Source organism: Pinus tabuliformis, chromosome 6 (assembly GCF_031772625.1).
Source record: "Pinus tabuliformis cultivar Carrire ecotype Pingquan chromosome 6, CPIR1, whole genome shotgun sequence".
Taxonomy (NCBI): Eukaryota; Viridiplantae; Streptophyta; class Pinopsida; order Pinales; family Pinaceae; genus Pinus; species Pinus tabuliformis.
Genome location: NC_142292.1, coordinates 917,111,720 through 917,117,225, shown reverse-complemented (window position 1 = coordinate 917,117,225; position 5,506 = coordinate 917,111,720). Strand labels below are relative to the sequence as shown.

The following is a 5,506-nucleotide window of genomic DNA, read 5'->3' as shown; positions in this document are numbered from 1 at the left end:
ATTACATCATTTTTCTGGGTATATATAGAATTTGTTTACAAAATTACTCTGTTAGGCTATGCGTGGAGGTGTCTTAGTTGGCCACCAACTGCATTTACAGTTAGATATGGGTCTTCTGCTAGAATCTGAATGTTTTAATGAAACAGAATGGCTCTTTCTGTACTTTGATGTACTCCTGAATAGGTAAAATTTAATTTGAATGCATTTCCATAATTGTTGCAGTCCTTTATCTACTCAAGGTGGTCCTTCTTGTCCTTCAGAGGTACATGGTGTTGAATGCAGTAGCTGAGGGTTTAATGCTCAGGTCGCTAGATCATCTTTGGCTTCTTCGTGCGCATAAAACAAGCCAAAAACACTGAAAAATGCCTTGAAAATGGACGAGGAACCGAGAATGAACGTTGGACATCGGATGGCTTAGATGGACAACCGAGATTTGATAGCGGGAAGCAATGGAAGACACAGAGGTAGATTAAACAACGGAACAGATCTCAGCTATCCGATGATAAAATCAACAGCGAAGATTGCGCTGGCGGAGCTATCATGAAATGACAAAGAAGATAAAATGAGGGCTGTCGGATCAAGCTCAAGGAGATCCGACGGTTGATAGGTGATGGAGTTGAACACGCGATAATGGGTGGGGGGGCCATATTGAAAGAGCAGTAAGTGGTCTCCCCACACCACTCTTTTGGGATAGGCGGTTTACATACAAGGGCATGTGATCAAGTTAAATGATGATGCGTGGCAGGTAGGTCTGGTGGGAAACTGCTTTCCCCGCTGCCTAACGTACGCGCAAGTTACGAGAGCGGGAACTGTGAATATCGTTGGATCATCAAGTGGGCGCGATCGGATGGTTGAGGTAACAAGCATGTGCTTCGGGGTTGATGTGACAGGCACAGGTGGGCCCGGGCTTTATTAAGGCTTAGGGTCATGATTTTTTATCATATGCGCGGGGTTATAATGTCTTTAAAAAGGTTAGCGTCGGGGATTAAATAAAAATAAAAATGTGTTTAAAAGAGGTTTTAGAGGTTTATGCGGGGTTTAAGGTTATTTGGCTTTTATGAAGGGTTAGCGGGGCTTAGTAGTGTTAAAACACAACATGACCCAGGAGCTGGTTAAACAGGGTTTAGGTAGGGTTTATAAAAGCAAACAAAAATAATGATGATAGGGAGGGTAAAGAGAAAGGAAGGGAAGGAGGAAATGAAGGTGGCGGGAGTTATAAAGGTAAAGCAAATAGAAGGGGAAAGATTGAATGAACTGTTGCTAGCCCCTCTTTTTCGGAAAACACCACAGCCAAGCTGTCCCTGACCCTAAAAAATGCTCAAACATGAAGCAGAGCTAACAAGTGAAACTTGTAAGTTTGATCATCCCCCTCCTAGAGAAGTTGTAGCCAAAGTTGTTGCAATGGATGCAACCACTGAAGATACCTCAAGAGATTATGATAAGATTGATTCAGGGAATGTTGGAGCCAAAGCTAGAGATGAAAATATCAAAGATTGATGAGCATTGCAAATTGTGGATTAATGTCTTACGTTTGAAGGAGACAGGAAGAAAGGTAGATATGTTCAGGGTTGTAAGCTTTCACCATCAAACTTTTATTTGGGGGATGCAGGAAAATATGTCAAATTCAGGGTTGTAAGGTTTTCCGGTGAAGTTGTTGTTTGGGAGTTTCTCTAAACATGTCAAAGTTTCCATGCATGCCTAATCTTTTGAGGAGCATTGAAATCTGTATTTTGGTTGTTTCATCTGTTGTAAGTGGTTGATTGTATGACATAGGGTAAAGAATTTTACAGTGAAGATGTTATTGTAGCTATCGCAAGAATGTTCAGAAATTGAAAATGATTTTGTAGCAAAAATATAATGCAAACCTAGAGATATAGAGATCAACTCAAAACCACCTACTTCGACTCCGATAGATAATAAACAAAGGGAGAAAATGTAGCTACAAACTGAGTCACTCACCATTTGGTAACCTCATCCCAAATCTTTCATGTATACCCCTGAATCAAGGGCTCTACAAAATTGTTGCCACTTTATTGAGGGAGGTGTGCAACAGGTCGATATAAGTGATTCCTAGCCAATTACGATCTCAATTTCTCATATTCTAATTGAAAAAACCAAATGGTGACTGCTTCATGCTACGACCTTCACCATATTGATCTTCCAATGACATCAATGACAATAAATGTTTGACTATAATTCTCAATTCCAAAAATACATATAAACAATTGAGGGAAAATAATGGGATTTCCAATTATTCCTAATCACAAAAAGGACTCTTGAATAGAGAAAGCCACTTTAGGTAGTATATGGGGGCAGCAAAAATTCAAATTATGTAAACAAAATTTCAAAATGCATAAAGAAAATTAAAGTACGACCCATAAAAGCATATCGAATCAATTTTGTAGATCTACATTCAAGTAGGTACGAGCAAAACAAGGTCACAAGGTTTATATATAACAACATTTAAGGTAATTTCTATTTATTCAAAGAGACATGCAATCAAAAAAACCTAAGATTTTCCTTTCTAAGATATCGGCCAAACAAGAAGCTTCAATTCCTTTGGGCTGTGAGTAAATCTAGTGAGTTGCAAACTTTATTTCATAGAAAAACACAACTTTCCATGGAAGAAGCCTTTCATGGAAAATTTTAGGGGCTAATGTTCGTCCGGTGGGCTAATTTTCCATGATTTTTCCACAAAAAAGATTCGCCAATTTCCAATTTTTATAAAAAACGATTCGCCCAAATTTTAGAATATAAAATTATTTTACCTTAAAAATTTCCAACATTATATAGATACTATATATAAAATCATTATGAATTTGAATAATTTACAAATATATCAATAAACATTTTATAGTTTGCATATTAGGTATTAGTGAGATTCACCAATGTTTTTAAACTTTAAGAAAATTTTCCATCCTTAAATTTTTCCTTGAAGCCTTTTCTCTGTAGGCACAACATCAAAACCAGTCCAAAAAACTCCAAAATCAACCCTAAAAGCTTGAAACAATTGAAAACAGAAACAGAAAATTTGACAAGACCTAAATTAAATCTAATAGTAGTGAAGTCCATTGTACCTTCCAAGTTCCAAACGACAATGACGTGATCTGGCCTTTCTCAAGCACTAGAGGCAACATGAGGGTATCATACATATCCCATAACATAAACCAACATACCATTCAATACATAAATAATTTTTCATAATCATCTTCTACAACAACACCATGAACATGAACAAGCGACATCTCATATTCTTCTGGTGTTTCTTTGGTTGCTCTATCGACATCTCATATTCTTCTGGTGTTTCTTTGGTTGCTCTATCTCATCACCAACTCAGTTTCCATTCTCTAAAGGACCTGACAGACACATTCATTTAAGCTCTTAAACAACAAAAGATCTTAATATCTTCTAACTCTAGGCCGTGCATATGAATGACCTTCAGTAGAGGGAAAACGAAGTTGAGGTCTGCTAGATGATCCACTACCTTTCTATTGCCTTTAACATCCTTATTCTACTGATCTTTCTATTTCCACATCAAATTCGTTCAAGGAAACGTTCCAATAATTCTGATCTGTGATGATGAAAGAGTTTCGGCAAGAAAAATAGCAATCTGAAAATATAGAACCGGGAATACTAATGAAAACCCTAGAGAATGCCCACTTCATGTCAGAACCGGCGGGGCTTGCTCTCGCTTGCTTGCTAGATGTGTATGTGTGGTGGAGAACCGGGTTAAAGAAAGTCTTTACAACATTGTATCTTATCTAAGCAAGCAAGCATGTTTAACGTCTCCTGCCTGTTGTTTGGATAAATGCATTAGCCTTCTTTGCTTTATTGGCCTCCTTGGCTTCCTTGGCTTTCCCCTCTTATTCCCTTTCCGTTGGGGTTCCATCTGACTCCGATTCTGGAGTTTCCCATTTTGGCATTATTCATGGACGTGAGATTGATTAAAACTCGAGGCAGATTCTCCTTTAGCGATAAGCTAACAGATATGAAAAACTGTTGCCTTCTAGCATCCTTGATCTACTTCTTGATCTAAGGAAATAACTTGTTGCATGCATTTCCCAAGTTTCATTGAATTTGACAGCTTCCTCTTCAGTGAAGTTGTTAAGAGTCTCTACAGTATTCTACCTACCATCTATATTTTGTTTCGTACAGACAACATGCATCTTATCACCAATTTCCTGAGAAACTCCATTATTCTCAATACCAATAGAGCTATCTTTCTCATGATGTTCTGCTTCCATCATTCCATTTGGACCAACCCTCCTTTTAGATAAAGAAGCATAATAGACACCTTTGGGCCCATAAATTGTAGATCTATGGTAGCTGAATGACTGCAAAGTAAAATTCTAGTGGGTCTATGATGATTGGTACTGTTGTCTGATATTTCTTGATTCATCCTCTACATCGCCTGAAACAACCTCCTCTTCTGGGTGTTCAACTATGGGCTTTGTGCTAGCAAGTTTAGATTCACATGCTGGAGCTTCATTATCATTAAGGAGCTCCTCAATCACAGGTCCCCATTGGCCTTGCAGTTGTGCCAAATTAAAGGGCCTATGATCAATAAAAACCTCATTGGAAGGGCTAAGAAATGGCTCATTGTCCAGGATGCCCATTCCCATGCCCATATTCCCCCTCATCAACCCAAAAAGGCTATAGGAGCCAACCAGAGTGTTGCTCGAAGGGCCGAACAAGCCCCCGAATGGGCGCCCAAAAAAAGGATTGTCAAAGGGATCATGGGCGAAGAATTCCTCCACCAAGCTTTGTCCTCCTCCCCCTCCACCAAAGCTAGATTGACGTCGGATTTGCATACCCGTCTCCAAACCGCAGGTCTGTGGACTTGCGTAAGGTGTTCGGTGAGTTAAATAAATAATAAGCTCCATCTAATGCATATTTAAAACAAATAATTGTAATTTTAATACAACATTGAAGCCCCCAATTCATCCAGCTATCAAAATTAAGGCTTGGGTCAAAACAGATTTTCACATAATTGGGTTATATATATTTATAAACCCATATTTAAAACAAAGAATTGTAATTTTAATACAACATCGAAGCCCCCAATTCCTCCACTTGTCAAAATTAACACTTGGGTCAAAACAAATTTTCAAATAATTGGGTTATATCTATCTATCTATCTATATATATATATATGCATATTTAAAACAAAGCATTGTAATTTTAATACAACATCGAAGCCCCCAATTCGTCCACCTGTCAAAATTAACACTTGGGTCAAAACAGATTTTCAAATAATTGGGTTATATATATATATATATTTATAACCATTAAAATTTAAAAATTATTAGAAATAGAACCTATTTTATGTTGATCACTTGGAAACATAATGCAGTTTAAAGTACTCGTAATTTTGATGGTTCAAAACTTAAAATTTATACAAGGTATCAAAAAGCTAATAATTATAATATATTATTATTATTATTATATAATTAAGCTAATAAAAACTCATCTGGATGATAAAAAATGTAACAAACATCCATTCTAA

The 5,506-nt window shown here is 37.2% G+C and overlaps 1 pseudogene; it reads right to left on the bottom strand.

The window, feature by feature from the left end:
* Positions 1-3,398: 3,398 nt before the first annotated feature.
* On the bottom strand, positions 3,399-4,883 carry LOC149261930 (uncharacterized; annotated as a pseudogene).
* Positions 4,884-5,506: the final 623 nt, after the last annotated feature.